A 17,583-nucleotide genomic window follows, 5' to 3' on the forward strand; every position below is an offset into this window, starting at 1 on the left:
ACACGAAACCTCAAAGTTATGGAATTCAAGAATCTAATCTAATATATATATTGTTAGGTTATGATACATATGACAATACATAAATCATGCGGAAACAACCATTAAGCCAGGAATACATATTATTTACACATAATCATATAGCATAATTTAGATGCATACTCTTTGTTGCGTGCCTTCCCTAGCTGCGCCCGAACCGAAGAAGAACAAGTCTTTAGGACTCCAAGTGTCGTCCCTCCGTAGATAGTCCACAGCACGTCCGGATCCGCCTTAAGATTGACCAACTAGAATCGCCCTTAAGGTACTAGAATTTTCGGCACTCTTAGGTAAGAAATATGACTGAATTTTTCTCTCAAAACTCACTTTGAATACTTGAATTAATCTCTGAAAATATGTGACCCTAGGCACGTATTTATAGAGTTATGGAAAGGGAATTGGAATCCTAGTAGGATACGAATTAATTAAACTTAGAATCCTACAAGAACTCTAATTAATTAATTTATCCTTTTAGGAATATGAATTTAATCATATACCAATTCTAATAGCTTTAGGAATCGTGCATGAACACAAACACACACACACGGCAGCCACAAGGGCCGCCCATGCGCGTGCGTGCGAGCAGCAGCCCACGCAGCGAGGCCCACGCAGCCGTGGCCTTGGCGCGGGCTGGGCCTGCCTTGCGGTAGGCCTGGGCGCTGCCTTGGCTGGGCTTGTGGCGCGCGTTTGGCTTGCTGGGCGATGGCCCGACTTCGTGCTGGGCCTTCGTCCGGCAGGCCTCGTCCGATGCTAATTCGTACGATACGCTTCCGATTAAATTCCCGGTTCCGGAATTCATTTCCGATACGAACAATATTTAATATTTCCGATTCCGGAATCAATTTCCGTTTCGAACAAATATTTAATATTTCCGTTTCCGGAATTATTTTCCGATTCCGATAATATTTCCGATTCTGACAATATTTCCGTTTCCGGCAATATTTCCGATTCTGGTAATATTTCCATTTCCGATAATATTTTCCGATACGTACCATGTTTCCGTTTCCGGCAACATCTACGACTTGGATAATATTTATATTTCCGATACGATCCATATTTCCGTTTCCGGCAATATCATCGTTTCCGGAGTATTCATTTCTTGCCTGTGACGATCTCAGCTCCCAGTGAAACCAAGATCCGTCGATTCCGAATATCCATAGATGGAGTATCTAATGCCATTAAATACTTGATCCGTTTACGTACTATTTGTGTGACCCTACGGGTTCAGTCAAGAGTAAGCTGTGGATTAATATCATTAATTCCACTTGAACTGAAGCGGCCTCTAGCTAGGCATTCAGCTCACTTGATCTCACTGAATTATTAACTTGTTAATTAATACTGAACCGCATTTATTAGACTTAACATAGAATGCATACTTGGACCAAGGGCATTATTTCCTTCAGTCTCCCCCTTGTCCTTAGGGACAAGTGTGCATTTCCTAATTCCTTTGTCGCTCGATGCTTGCTCTTGAACATAAGGTAAGAGTTGTCATCCTTATTATGTCCAGAGGTGTTCCTCGGTTTCAGAGTTCAACTGATCAAATAAACAGATAATCATAGCCTATGATTCATCCGAGCACGGCCATGCATTTCACAGTTTCTAGCATCCGAGTGGCACTACTACAAAAATGGGCAAAGAGACCCGTCCAAAAAGGCATAAGAGACCTCCTCTGAGGGGGTCTCTAGATAGGGGGGTCTCTTTTTAAAAGAGACCCCCTCTTAGAAATGGGGTCTGTTTGTTAAAAGTTGGAGACCCTTCATGTAAGAAAAGGGGTCTCTTACGTAGCCTGATTATTAAAAATATTCAGACCCCATATGTAAGATATGGGGTCTCTTTGATTCTTTTATTAATTTATTTATTAATAAGCTCAGACCCCATATATAAGATATGGGGTCTCTTTGATTTTTTTTATTAATTTCGTTTCTAATAAGCTCAGACCCCATATGTAAGATATGGGGTCTCTTTGAACTTTTTAGTATTATGCCTAGAGAGCCCTTTTTACGAATAACGGGTCTCTTTTCATGTATGTTTTTTTTTTTTTTAAACATTAATTCAGTAAACCTGCTGCTGTAATATTTTTTTTATAATTTAACAATTGTAATTTTTACATGCTAAACCTGCTGTAATCTTTACATGCTAATAACCTGTACTTTTTTCATTCACCGATTGTATCAAACCACCTGCTGCTGTAATATTTTATAATAACTCAATAAACATTCCATAATAGTCCATATTACCAAAAAATATATTTACCAAAAATAATGTACAAAACGCAACTTTACATTAATTGTAATTTCCAAAAACGTAAAATAAAAAGTACGTTCTAAAATCTAATCATATATTCACACCGATTTGCCAATCAAAACTCATTGAGTTATTTCCATACCGTCATCTTTGTTTTCTTCATTTGATTCTTGCTTGAGAAAATACTCGAACCACATGTCTCTAACCTCATCAAACATTTTCTGTAAATAGGTTTCGTGAGAAACTGTAAATAAGTAACATAATTAGTATTTTAGTAAACGCATAGTTCTAGCAAATGCATAGTTCATTATAGGAAAGCATTTTGCACTTATGAGATTTGCCTTCTATCAGAAATGACATTTGCAATATCATCTATACTTGCAGCCAATCAAATCAAGTTTCGGAGTCGATGCCTAGAATATTGTATGAAACTGTGAAGCTACAAAGATAGATACAAGAAGTCATGCAGTCACTGTACACATGCAGTCATGCAGCTCAGAACGAAGCATACTATGTGCAACTGTGATAGGCCTGGGGGATAGCACAATTTCAACATCTTCAAGTCTACCACAGTTGCATTTCACAATTTCCAAGCACCCGACCAACTAACACTGATCTGCTTATCGTCCCACACCAGATTATAAAGGGCCTTACTTTGATTCCTTATTGTCCTTTCAAATCATCAAATCATCAAATTATCAAACCATAAACCTGAATCTGTTTATGCTCCTAAGACCACATAAAGAATCTTATATTATCCTAAAAAAAAGAAAACAAGAGCATCTACACCATCAAGGACAACTCATGTCCAACATCTTACTCTAAACAGAAAAACAGGAGCATCTACGAAAGAAAAACAATAATCCAGAATCAACCTATTAATAAGATCCTATGACATAAGGCAAGCAACACAATCAACCAACAACAAGAATAACCTCCAGCTAATATGAATCTGTTGCTGCTATGACAAAAAAGGTTGTGGCTTTAGACGAGTGGTAGCTGCTGTTGTCCGTAAGATAAGTGCAAGATGGGAGGTTGAGCTAGCAGAAGCTGCTGCTGCTGTACGGTACGGCCTGATGATTGCTAAAGGGTTGAGCTTGAACAACATCATGGTGGAATGTGATGCATCAAATGTAGTCAGGAGTTTGAAGAGCAGGTCTGAGGGACTATCACCACTTATGTTAGTCCATGATGATAATAATCGGTTGAGGGATGATTTTGAGTCTTTTTCTTGTTTTCATAGGATAAGGATTGCAATAAAAATTTAGAGTTGACTCCTCGGGGCAAGACTGTCTATTTCTTCTTCTAGGACGTCTTATGACAAATGATAAGTCAGCCAGCACATGTTTCACAGCTTTTGTAATATAAACCAATATGGACTAAACCTAAACTAAAACATAGGATAAGGATTGCATTGTAGGGAAGTTTACTGTTTAAAACACATTTAAGAACTTACACACGAGTTGGCTCGTTAAACCTTTGCTCATCGTGCAAATTTGAGATCTAAGCACTACATTAGGTAATACAATCAATTCATGAGGACCCTTTCAAAAACTATGCACACACTAGCAACTTGTAAAGGGAGGTAAATTTATTAATACTAAAATGGTGGTTTAAGTGGATCAAATAGGGAAAAAAGGTTTTGTACCTGATGCAAGACAAATTGACAAGTGAAGAGTTTTTATGCTCAAGCACATTGAATATTTAGTCCAGTTTAAGTTCCCTAATGAATAGCATATCAAGTCTGGAAATAATTGGCATGAAATTTAGAATATATATCAAAAATATTTCTTGACACGAGTTCAAAACCTAATTTTGGCTTACATGTCGAAGATCCAAAATAAAAGTACCAAAAATTCGATCTCCAAGTTCAAAAGAAGTTGGGAACCTTATGTAAATACAAACTATAAGGACACGCTTTTATTACTCTACCATATGATCCCAGTAAATATTCAACTAATATGGAACCTTTGCAATGAAAGGCGGATTGTTTATAGAGAAATCACAAATTGTATATGAATTGCCATTTTCAACCAGTCATCATTTGCATCTTAGATTCCTAAAGATGATTCTATTGAGATATTTACTCTTTTACAATTCGTGATTGGAGTACACTTTCATACAACTAATTAGTCAAAGTTCAACCTCTACATTGCAAAAATAAGATAACCTGGTAACATATAAACAAATAAGTGACCAGGACTCATAACTCCACTGCCACTATTTAATTAAACCACAACTGCATTCAAGCATTATCCTCTACTTTTAAGACAATAATCCACGGAGGGAAAAACAATGAGAAACAGGGACAAAAACCGGCATTCTCTATAACAACTCAGGTGTCAAGGTTAGAATCTATCAAGATCCCAAATGGGAAACAGAAGATGTCATAACAATAGGTACTATGCAAGAGAAAATCGGTAAAATGTTATATGTGTCACGGCCACAGGTTTTATAGCAAAGTCATAAGAAAACTTAGAGAATTAGCATCTATATCTAATCATGGTCATGATCACGGAAGATGCAGAATTGAGAGGTGTACGGTGATTCCAATTTCTTAACTAAGTCCTAAATGAGTAATAAATCAAGAATCATTTCATTTTAGGAGACCTTTGTAATAGTATAATAAATCTATGTTCCCTATCCTGCGAAAATGAACAGAGTATGAATCCTTCAAGTGGCATTTGTGCTACACTATTCTCTCCCCCAACCCCACAAACAGAAACCAATGTGGAATAAGTACCAAGCAACAAGTTCCATAGCAGCACATAGTCTATCATTATGATTTGCGTCACATGAACATACATAATGGATCACAGCCAATTGAAAGAGCATTGGTATTAACCTTTTTTAGCAAGGCAGTGTTGTCCGCCTTCGTCTTCCTTTGGTATCCTGGTGGAGGGCAAAACTTCCAAGGGCAAGAATTTGTCACCCCTTGCAAGCGCAAATACTTGGACTAGTAAGCTAGTGCTAGGGAAATCCCCATCCTCCATTCTGCAATTAGACACAAGGATATCATCAATAGTGAATGAATTAAACTAACTTCTTTTTTACAGAATTAAACTGTTTCATGACCCAAAATACAGCAATAGAAGATAAATAGAGTGTGATGTTGTAGACCACGAATGTCCCAAACTGCAGAAGTCCCAAACTGCTTATATGTCAAAAAGAAACACGAAGCACATAAGATGATAAGACAGTTAAATATCATAAAATTCACGATGATAAAGGATTGACAAAAAGTTCAAATAATTTTCAGAATACTGATGAAAAACTTGATAATGTTGGACAACTTTCTGAATATGGTGGGGACGGTTCTGAGACCGCTTCCGAATTGAACTCATCTAGCCGTTGTTCTGGTGGCACTAATTCTGAAGCCGACGTTGTGTCTGGTATTAGGTCCCAAGATGACGGAAAAAAATAGAAAGAGAACAATATCTCTGAGAGAGTTGAGGAGCCAAAGGATTTGACTGACGAGCAAAATAAATCACGCTCAGCTGCTGATTCACCTGCAGATAAAAATGAAGTAACATCACCACCCATATCTGACAGTGTTTGAACTTAGCAATGCCAAAATGTCTTCCCGACACATTCCAACAGAAAAACACGGTACCAAACAACTAAACAAAAATCATACAACACATTTTAACCAATTAGATAAAAATGGACAAGGAATTGCATCTCAACAATGAGCACATATTTTTGGCCATTGCCACAACAAAAGACTATCACATCATCTCAAAGAAGACAAATGAAAGTCAAAGCTCAATATTGTAAAAAAAAGAGAAAATAAAAGAAGGAGGACAAGCACACCAGCAACTTATTCAGTCTATCCAAAGCCAATACTCTTTCTCATTCGACTCTTTTTTTCATCTTATTGGGGAGGGTGGGGAAAGGAGAAGAGGAACAGATCAAGCCTTCTGCAGTCTGTACAACAAATAACATATTCCCCAGAAACATATTGCTAATCTACTTCCATTTTAACCGATTACCATTTACAACAACCTTGGGGGAAAAAATGTCCCCGTATAGAACAAGTGTGCAAACATGACAAGGTCAAATTCATACTTTCCCGTGAAACTGGAAAACGTAACCAAAAACTGCAATTACATGAACATTAACACAAAATTGCAGCAACTGAAATTTCAGAAATTCAGAGGGGGAAACCTAAATTCGTAGTTGAAAATGAAGTAGAAAATTTCAGAAGAAAAAAGCCCTAACTTGTAGCAGAAATCAAAAATTGAAATCAAAAATCGAATAAACCCACAAGATATTCAGAAATTCAAAACAAAAATTAAAGAGAAGAAGAGAGTGCTGAGAAAAAAAAACCCTAAATCTGTAGTTCGTTAGGAACAATGGTGAGGTCGCCAATGGTAGCGTGGTTGTCCGATGGTAGTACAATTCGCCGGTGGTGGTGAGTTTGTCCATGAGTTCGCCAATGGTTTCATTGCCCTGAAACCTAGATTGAATCGAGAGAAGAAGGTTTGGCCGTTTTGGGGGACAAATGACAAATGAAAGTAGAGACCCGTTGTGTAAAACGACGGATCTTTCGGTATCTTTTTTTCTTTATTTTGTATGAGAGGGAGCCGGAAGGTGGGTCCTGTGATATATAAGAGACCCCTTTAGTTAAATGAAGGGTCTCTCGTATTTTTTATTTTATTTTAACGGAAAAAAAGTGGCCTTTTTTATACACTAGAGACCCTTTAATTAAGATAACGGGTCTCTTGTCTTTTTCCCTCTAACTTGAAATGGGTCTTTTGACTCATAAGAGACCCGTTATCTATCATATTAGATCTCCTAAATCAAAGAGAGCCGTTATATTGACCAACGGGTCTTTTGCTAAGGGTCTCTTTGCCCATTTTTGTAGTAGTGTGGCCTTGTACAACTTTTAAGCATCTCATCCCGATTTATGGGAGGACAATCCCAATCTTGCGATCTTGAGATTAGACTTCGTTTGATAGGTGATTACCTGAGCGTTGCCTTTATAGCCTCCTTTTACGGTGCGACGGTTGGTCAACGTCAAAGCAACCAGTTCTCAAACAAGTAATCTCAAATCACTCAGGTATTGAGGATTTAGTGTCTAATAATTTTAATGAAATTTACTTATGACAGATTTTCATCTCTTACAGTAAAGTTTCATAGGTCTTGTCCGATACTAGTCTTCCCAAAGTAAGTATCTATGCAAATGATTATGACATTGCCATGTCCACATAGTTCAAGAAACAGAACTACTAGTCATCTTGCATTCTAATCGTCTAACGTTTTCTATGCGTCCAATTTTATAGAAAACTCCGACTAGGGACCATTTTCAACTTTTGACATTCAAGTTCACTTGATAGACATTTCTTAGTCACAGGACTGGTCCTGACAGTCTATCTTGAATATATCGTCAAATTGAAGGGACTCATCATTTAATACTAAACCAAGATTAAATGGAATATGAAAATGCATTTCATATATGATAAATGTTTAACCCCAATGTTTTACAACCATGGGCCTCAAACCCATCTTTAAAACAGTTCATGGAATTCAAAGCTATGCTTGATTTCCAGTGCTACAACGTGAGTGTTGCTTCTCACTTGTTGCATAGGTTTAGTTATCATGCTTTGCCAATCTTAATATCCTTTTCATCGAATGTTCTTCGAGATATGATGATAAGATCTTTTCGAGTTTGTTTATTATGTGATCTAGTCTTTCTTACTTTGATGGTGGTTTTACTCATTTTGCAATGAAGAACCATCAAGTTAGCAGACGTTTTTCTTGCTTCAAGAGTGGTTCTACGCATTTTTCAATGAAGAACCATCAAGCCAGCAGATAGGTGATCTTCCCAAGTTCAGTGAAGAACTCATTAATATAAACAACTCTGTTTTATTGTTTCTTAGGCAATAAGTACTTTTACTTCAACTGTTTAGGTTGCTAGTGATGCTTTGTTTGGATTTACCTATCCAAGCAGTTCATAGATATGTGGAAGACTCTCCAACTATATCTTAGAACATAGAAATTATTATTTTAATTTCCCACGCAACAACTCATGGTCTCCAATCCATGTTGCCATTTCAAAACCCGATGCTCTATAGCTCGTCCTTATCAATGGTTAACTCCAAAGGGTCTTGCTTGATCCTTTGCCAGTGTTTATGCGTGTAGCATCAATATTTAGCATATCTTTATTTCCTTGAATCAAGAACTATTCCTATGTACCTTTTCAAGTACCATAAGTATTCTTGATCTCAATCTAGTTGATCTTTACTTAGATCAATAGAGATTGGTATATGTTCGTCATGGTTAAAGTCATACGATACGTTTTTGGCGATCCTCATATTATATCATACATGATAAATTCTTTTGCAGAATAATTCCCAATTGAATTCTATTCATGTAACTTTAGCTCATCTAGTTTCAGTAGATACTAAATCCAGCTAAATTCTATATAATATAGGTTTAAGAATCTTATTTAGATCCTTTGATGTTTAACTTAGTAAATGCTTATACATAGTTCAAATATCCTTTACTTAGATTTATTCACATGGGTCGAATATCTCCAATGGAGACTTTCGTGTTTGATTTAGTAAATGCCATTACTTAATCCAAAACATTAATATAAGATCTTTGTAAAAAGATCTTAATACCCAGTATGTACTAAGTTTCGCCATGGTCCATCATTGATGAATAATTTCAAATCTAAGTCATTAGCATTTGAATGTTATTTCACAATAGAGAGATATGTGTGTGATACACATAGGACCAATTAGGTTTTACGTACTCCCACTAAACTTCTTATATATCTATAAGAATCATGTATATTTTATGAAACTAAAATGCTTATTAGCTTCACTTAAAATACAGTTCCAATTCCCAATTGCTTGCTTAAATCTGTACTTAGATTTTATAAGCCAGCTTTCCTTTTCAAGCATTTATTTGGATCCACAAATCCTATGACATACCATGTACATATTTTATTCCAACATTTGATTGAGGAATACGTTTTGTCATCCAATTGCTATATGTACCAATATGCAATCATTGCTTGATTTATAGACTTGAGCATTACGATTATGCATGAGGTTTCAACACAATCCACGCCGTGAATTTGCTTGTAACCTTTAGCAACTAATCTAGCTTTGTGTGTGAACACAATTTCATGTTTGATGGTTTTTATCTTTAAAACAAACTTGCAACCAATAGGTGTGAAACTATTCTTGCAAATCAACAAAATTTCAATTTTGTCATCAAAACATTGAGTATGTTTTATGGCCTCTAACCATTTAAAACATTTGAGTCTATATATGGCCTCTAACCATTTTAGGGAATCTAGGTTTCGTCATAGCTTTCTTACAAGTCACAAACTCATTAATCTACATGATAATAGTTTGACTGCAAGTTGTAGGTTTCTTACTATCTAATAGAAGAATCTCATAGTTTTATTGACTTGAACTCTATGCCTACTTGGGTATAGAACATCAAACAATAGAATATCAACAGGCACTTTGAGAGTCTTTTGAATATTCTATTCTCCTTGAAGCACTTGTAAAGTCTTCTAAGAGATGTCTATTCTTTAAAAGCCACTTCTAAAGTCCTTAAAGAATAAGTTCGGACTTTCTGAAGCACTTCGAAAAGCCTCCGGAATATCCGTTTATGTTTGTTGTTCGCTTCGAAGACTTTCGAGGTCTATTTTCTCCCACTTGTCATTTTGGAAACGAATCTCCAAAAGGACATTATTTCGAGCAAACAAACATTATGTTCTCAAAAATTCGTGGTAGAAACAATACCCTTGTGTCTCATTTGAATAAATCACAATGAAACATATATCTAGACATGGGCCTTAGTTTGTTGAATAACAAACACTAAGCTCCCACTGAGTTTAGCAACTCTTTAGATATATATTTATGAAAAGATATTCTGAAATTACTTTTCAATAGCTTTGACGAATTTGGTTTAGTTTGGTCGTAGTTGAGCATTTTGTTTTAGAAATTATAGGAAAAGTCTTTATGATTCATCATTGATCGAATCAAGTACTAATTGACTTCGATTATTCCAACTAAGATATGCCATATCTTATGGACCTAGATTGTGAAATTACAACACACAATCATTGATGATCATATTTGGTCTCAAGTAATCATCAACATGATCTAACCTAGATCTTTATGATTTCTTGCCAAGTGGGATTTATACTTCTGAATCTTTGAACTAGCCAAACAGATTCAACTTATATCACATTTGAGTAAATAAACCTATATTCACTCAAATCCATGTGAAATAATAAAGTCATAAAATCTTTCTTTAGCTTTGAACTCCATTGTCTAGGCGTTCTAACAATAGTTCATATCTTATGTTACTTTCAACAAGTAAGACTAGTTGTCTTAAAATGATCTAGAAATCAATCAACTTTCAAAAGTCCATCAAAATAGAGCTTTTGAATGTTAACTTGTTGATATGGTCTAAGCAACAATGCCAAAGAGTAGTGGAACTCAAATCAAGGGGTTGATTTGAACCTAGTAAAGTTCTTTAAAGAGTTGTTTGTTTTAATCAAGCATATTGACTCAACCTGTAATTGACCATTTCATTCAAATAAACTAACAAACATTGTTTTTGTTTTTCTTGAATGTGAGTCTTTCTGTGTTTGAAAACAGAAATTTAGGTATGTTGATTATGGAACAAAATAGCCATTAAGTTCCAGCCTTTGAAAGGACTTAAAACAAACTAGATGACCCTACAACTAATGTAGCATTGCCATGCTTCATTTCCCACTTGTAGGTCATTAGTGTATCCTAGCTTCCATTGTTTGAGTTATTACGGAAGTAAGAACCTCAAGCGGTATATGATACCAAGGAAGTTTGATTGCTAGGTTACTTCTCTTTAAACATAAACTTATAGGTAGAAACGGAATCGTAAATTCCTTTCATTTGTTCCTTTGTTTTCCTATTTCTTGTACCCTTTCTTATAGTCTTAAGAATTGAATTCTCTAGTGTTGACTTTTATACTTTGTTAGACATGTCCAATGTCACCAACAAGGTTCTTTACCATTTTAATTTATGTTGAATATTTTGTTTCAACTAGATGATCTTACCAGAAGCTTCTAAAGTTCTCTAAGCATCGATCTCTTCGAATGTCTAGGGACTAGACTCATTCGAGAATTAAATGGAAAAAAGATTTTTAGGTTGTTAACCATTGGTAAAGCTGAGCGTTTAAACTCAATGCTTTATGATCTCAAAACTACATTGTATTTTGAATTCACAAGCACCAATTGGTTTGCCATTCGATTTTGATATTCGAAAACAACCATAAAAGTCGCTAAAAGAAACGTACATTTTAAATTGCTCACTTTCTCTCATTTCCGTGAATCGTTCTTGGATTCACTACCAATCGAGGAAATTTACTGTTACCTTTCTAAAAGGATTTACTGCAGTGCAAGATATTTAATTATAAACAATAATTAAAACATACATTGAAGCATGCAAAGTCTAAACATTTATCATGAATAATAACTTGAAAATTAAAGCAATCATGCAATTCAAACAAGTTATTAGCATTTTATTCGAATTATGTGTTCCGGCAGGTGTGAATAAAATGATTCCAAGACCCTAAAACCATTGAAGAATTAAGCACAGTTTGTCGACTCAATTCTAAAACATTTTAGGTAAGCAAAAACCTTTTGCTAATAGTCTAGAAACTATTCTTGGTTGATAGGCACGTCTAAGAACTTATTAGGTAAACCTATCGATTTTGCCACGACATAAAAGGACTCCTTACTTATATCGTTGAGTTTCACCAAAACTAACATGTACTCACAATTATTTGTGTACCTTGCCCCTTTAGGACCAATAAGTAACACCTCGCTGAGCGAAAACTATTACTAGATTGATGTAAAGGATATCCAAGCAAGTGTATATTTTGGCATGGCACCTTTTAACTCAATTTTTTAAGTTTGGAATTTAAGCTCTTACTATGTTTGTTAGATTTTAAGTGAACTAAAATCCTTAATCATGCAACATAATCAAGCTTTGATCTCATGCATTTTAAGACATATTTAAAAGCAATAAATAACTTAAAACATGCATAAGATAAATGTGATCTAGTATGGCCCGACTTCATCTTGAAGCTTTAACTTCAAAGTCCGTCTTGAAAATCTCCGTGGGAGGCACCATTTTCTTCTAATAGGATAAGCTATAACTAATTACAACTATTTGATGGTACGCAGACCATATTTGAATTGAAAAACAACTTTGGTACTTTAGACCAATTACATTCAAATTAATGGTACGCAGACCATATTTTCTATCCTATTTGGGCCATACTAGTCACTTCATAACCTGCAAAACAGTACATATACAATATATACCATTCACCCATTCATTATCATGAATGGCCCACATAGCTGGTTAGTAAAACACATTATGCATCACGTAAACATTTGCAGCAATTAATCAAGGGCACCAATAATCTACCAATTATTCAGTCCTTATTAATTCTAATCAAGTTGTTTTAACCTTAAGGATTTGTAGACCTAATCAAGAGTTTTATGACTAAAAGGGCTCCCACTTAAACCAATAAATTCATATGCTTTACTAATTTTAAACATAAAAAATGTATTTCAAGTCTAACCGGAAACATACAAATTTAATTAAAATTTAAAGCCCATATAAATTTATAATTGAATCCAAAAGTTTAATTTAATTTCAGTCGTATTTAAATTAATTCATGATTTTAATTTTAGTAAAATAATTAGAATAAATAAAATTTATTATAATTACAATATTCAAAATTAAAATGCTAGAAAATAATTTAAATTATTAATTTTAAAATTAATTAAAATTACTTAAACTGAAAAATTTCAAATTAAACATTCAAAACGATCTAATCGTAACGCAAACACCCTACGCATCGCACGCCCTTGGGCCGCACGCACACAACCATCGCTGGCCACGTGCGCGCAGCCCATGCGCTCGTCGCATAGCTGCTGCATCTACCATCGCAAGCCATCGCACGCTTTGGTGCTCGCTGCGCGCGCTCCATCGCTCGCTGTGCGCGCGAGCCATTGCTCGTTGTGCGTGCGACATCGCTCGCTGTGCGCGCGAGCCATTGCTCGCTGTGCGCGCGACATCGCTCGCTGTGCGCGCGAGCCATCGCGCGCGATCAACGCTGGGCGCAGCGCTCGTGGCACGCGAGCTTGCGCTCGCTGCGCGCGAGGCTGCGCGCGCTTGCGCGAGGCAGTGCGCGTCGTGGCGCAGCTCGCTTGCTGCCCACACGCGACTGCCATGGCTTGCCTTTCGCCCATGCCCATTCGTCCATAGCTCGTGGCCCACGACACAAGGCAGGGCTGCTGCCTTGTGCTCGTGCACCATGCCTTGCTCATTGCATTCGTGCCGCACGGGCGACGAGCTCCCTTGCTCGTCGTCGCATGCCCGCACTATACAACACCCTTTAAGGGTAACACGAAGCGTCCATTGCTTTGTGCGTGCAAGTTATATGAACGAATCGCATAAAAATTTAAAATTTATATTTAAAATTAATGACAAATTAATAAATAATATTAATTTCATAATTTTAGGGCGAAAAAATCGAAAATTTATTATTCAATTGATTTCCGATTGTATTGGATTCAAGTCTAGGTCATAAAAATTTAAAATTTATCATAAATTTACAATTTTTATGGTGGTTTTTAATCATAGGTTTCTAATTAAATTATAATTAATTATGAAAATCAAATTAATTATAAATTATTCTAATTTTCATCAAATTAATCATAATTACAAATTAGATTGCATAATTAAAAAGGCTAGGCATTCAAACTTGTTAAACATATACAGTAGGTCAATCAAAAATTCAAATTTATCAACAAGAATCGCAAATATTTAATTTAACATCTTAAATTTACGAAATTTTGCATTCGAAAAACTAAAACCTTCGAAAAGTCATAGTTAGGCTTCGAATTTAAGAATTCTGGGTTCGGCAGAAAAATTTTAGAATGCCTTTTACATGCGGAATTGACACAAAAATCACTCGATTTGGATGAGTAACGAAGAAACTGCCGAAAAACTGCGTACGTATAATTAAATAAACGCAATTTGCAATTAATTAACAATTACGAAAATTAATCACCCCTTTTAATTCATGCAAATTTGTAATATTTAACCATGTTCATGCAATTTAGATTATGAAAATACTAAGGGGCTCGTGATACCACTGTTAGGTTATGATACATATGACAATACATAAATCATGCGGAAACAACCATTAAGCCAGGAATACATATTATTTACACATAATCATATAGCATAATTTAGATGCATACTCTTTGTTGCGTGCCTTCCCTAGCTGCGCCCGAACCGAAGAGGAACAAGTCTTTAGGACTCCAAGTGTCGTCCCTCCGTAGATAGTCCACAGCACGTCCGGATCCGCCTTAAGATTGACCAACTAGAATCGCCCTTAAGGTAATAGAATTTTCGGCACTCTTAGGTAAGAAATATGACTGAATTTTTCTCTCAAAACTCACTTTGAATACTTGAATTAATCTCTGAAAATATGTGACCCTAGGCACGTATTTATAGAGTTATGGAAAGGGAATTGGAATCCTAGTAGGATACGAATTAATTAAACTTAGAATCCTACAAGAACTCTAATTAATTAATTTATCCTTTTAGGAATAGGAATTTAATCATATACCAATTCTAATAGCTTTAGGAATCGTGCATGAACACAAACACACACACACACGGCAGCCACAAGGGCCGCCCATGCGCGTGCGTGCGAGCAGCAGCCCACGCAGCGAGGCCCACGCAGCCGTGGCCTTGGCGCGCGCTGGGCCTGCCTTGCGGTAGGCCTGGGCGCTGCCTTGGCTGGGCTTGTGGCGCGCGTTTGGCTTGCTGGGCGATGGCCCGACTTCGTGCTGGGCCTTCGTCCGGCAGGCCTCGTCCGATGCTAATTCGTACGATACGCTTCCGATTAAATTCCCGGTTCCGGAATTCATTTCCGATACGAACAATATTTAATATTTCCGATTCCGGAATCAATTTCCGTTTCGAACAAATATTTAATATTTCCGTTTCCGGAATTATTTTCCGATTCCGATAATATTTCCGATTCTGACAATATTTCCGTTTCCGGCAATATTTCCGATTCTGGTAATATTTCCATTTCCAATAATATTTTCCGATACGTACCATGTTTCCGTTTCCGGCAACATCTACGACTTGGATAATATTTATATTTCCGATACGATCCATATTTCCGTTTCCGGCAATATCATCGTTTCCGGAGTATTCATTTCTTGCCTGTGACGATCTCAGCTCCCAGTGAAACCAAGATCCGTCGATTCCGAATATCCATAGATGGAGTATCTAATGCCATTAAATACTTGATCCGTTTACGTACTATTTGTGTGACCCTACGGGTTCAGTCAAGAGTAAGCTGTGGATTAATATCATTAATTCCACTTGAACTGAAGCGGCCTCTAGCTAGGCATTCAGCTCACTTGATCTCACTGAATTATTAACTTGTTAATTAATACTGAACCGCATTTATTAGACTTAACATAGAATGCATACTTGGACCAAGGGCATTATTTCCTTCATATATATATATAAAGGAGGCATATTTGCTGAAATATTAGAGCGCCACCTACGATTACTATTGTTTTCGGCCAATGAAAAATAAGATTTCTAATTTATTTTTGAATTAGAAAAATCAAGTGCCACGTAGATAATTAATTAGGTATCACGTAGATATTTAATTAATTAATTACTAATATATACAACTCCATCCAAAATCAAACACTCTAATAATTAAAAAACAAATCTAAAATAAAATTCATAAAAATCAAACACTAATCTAAAATAAAATTCAATCCAAAATCAAATATTAATCCAATATTGATCGCCACGTAGGAAATCTAATGGTTTCTTTTTTTTGATAGAAAAATCTAATGGTTTCGGCCAATGAAATTAAGATTTTGAAATTAATTTTGAATTAAAAAAGTTGAGTGCCGTGTAGATAAATAATTAGGTGCCATATAGATATTTTTATTAATTATTATTAATATTACGCATGCACAATTTCTTCCAAAATCAAATACTCTAATAATTAAAAAAATATATCTAAAATGAAATTCAATCCAAAATCAAAACTATTCTAATATAATATACAAAATATAGTAGTTTTAGTAACTTTTAGCTTAATAATTCCTCTAAATAACAAAATTACAAAATAAATTTTGTATAGCTCGCCATGATAGGGCAAACTTTATACTGGGAAAATCGCAAGCAATGTGCATAGAATTCAAATGAGCAACCGAGAAAATCAGTGCATTATTTATTCATATTCATCTGATCAAGGTAAGCGTTTTATTTTTATTTTTATTCGTATGCACACCAACTGTTTGATAATTTGCCGCACTGAAAGTTGAAAAACATAAGGAAAAGTTGAAAAAATTAGCTAAAAGAATGAATTGCTTCTGTTGAATGTCTAAACTCAGAGCTGATGATTGCTTCAATTCATACAATCATACCACAAAGAACAAACTGAATTGGATAGACTTTTATTAAGGGAAGACAACAGTTTTAGGGGTGTTAGGCATAAGTGAGGCGCATAACTGCATAAGCAAAGCTCCTATTTTTCCGTCTTCCGAAATTGCGTCATTCTTTTCTGTGTATGATGGGTTTTGTAGAATATGTCCACATTTTTCTGCTGTTTCTCTCTTGATTTTGGATATCTGAATTTGTTTAATCTCGAATAGATATTACAATTTCTTTAAGACCCAGAAACAGAGTTAAGCTAAAGGTTGGGGTCCAACCTTTTTGTTTCTTAACCCTTTAGGACCTCAACCTTTTTTTTTCACCTTTTGGGGACTCATGTTCATTTTCCGGCCACTTAACCATAGTTTAACTCACCGTTAACCATACTTTCACTCAAATAATAAATTAAGACAAAGGTTAGGGTCCAACTTTTTGAAATTTTCACCGTTTAGGACCCGATTTTTTTTTCACCTTTTGGGACCTCATATCCATTTTTATATATCAACGTTATTTACTATAAAAAAAATTAGAAAATGCAAAAATAAAAAGTTAGCGCTCAAATTAAAAATTATAATAATAGTTATTAATACTTTTATTTTTATTAATTATTATGTAATGATTGTTATTAATATATTTAACAATAATAATAATAATAATAATAATAATAATAAGGAAAATTTGGTAATATTAATCCAACCTTTGGCCGATTTTCTTTTATAAAGCCCACCTACGACATATTTTTTAATAATCCCACCTATACCACCCAACGACTTTTATTGGGCCTAAAACGTCATAA

This window comes from Spinacia oleracea, chromosome 6, assembly GCF_020520425.1.
Source record: "Spinacia oleracea cultivar Varoflay chromosome 6, BTI_SOV_V1, whole genome shotgun sequence".
In the NCBI taxonomy this organism is placed as follows: Eukaryota; Viridiplantae; Streptophyta; class Magnoliopsida; order Caryophyllales; family Amaranthaceae; genus Spinacia; species Spinacia oleracea.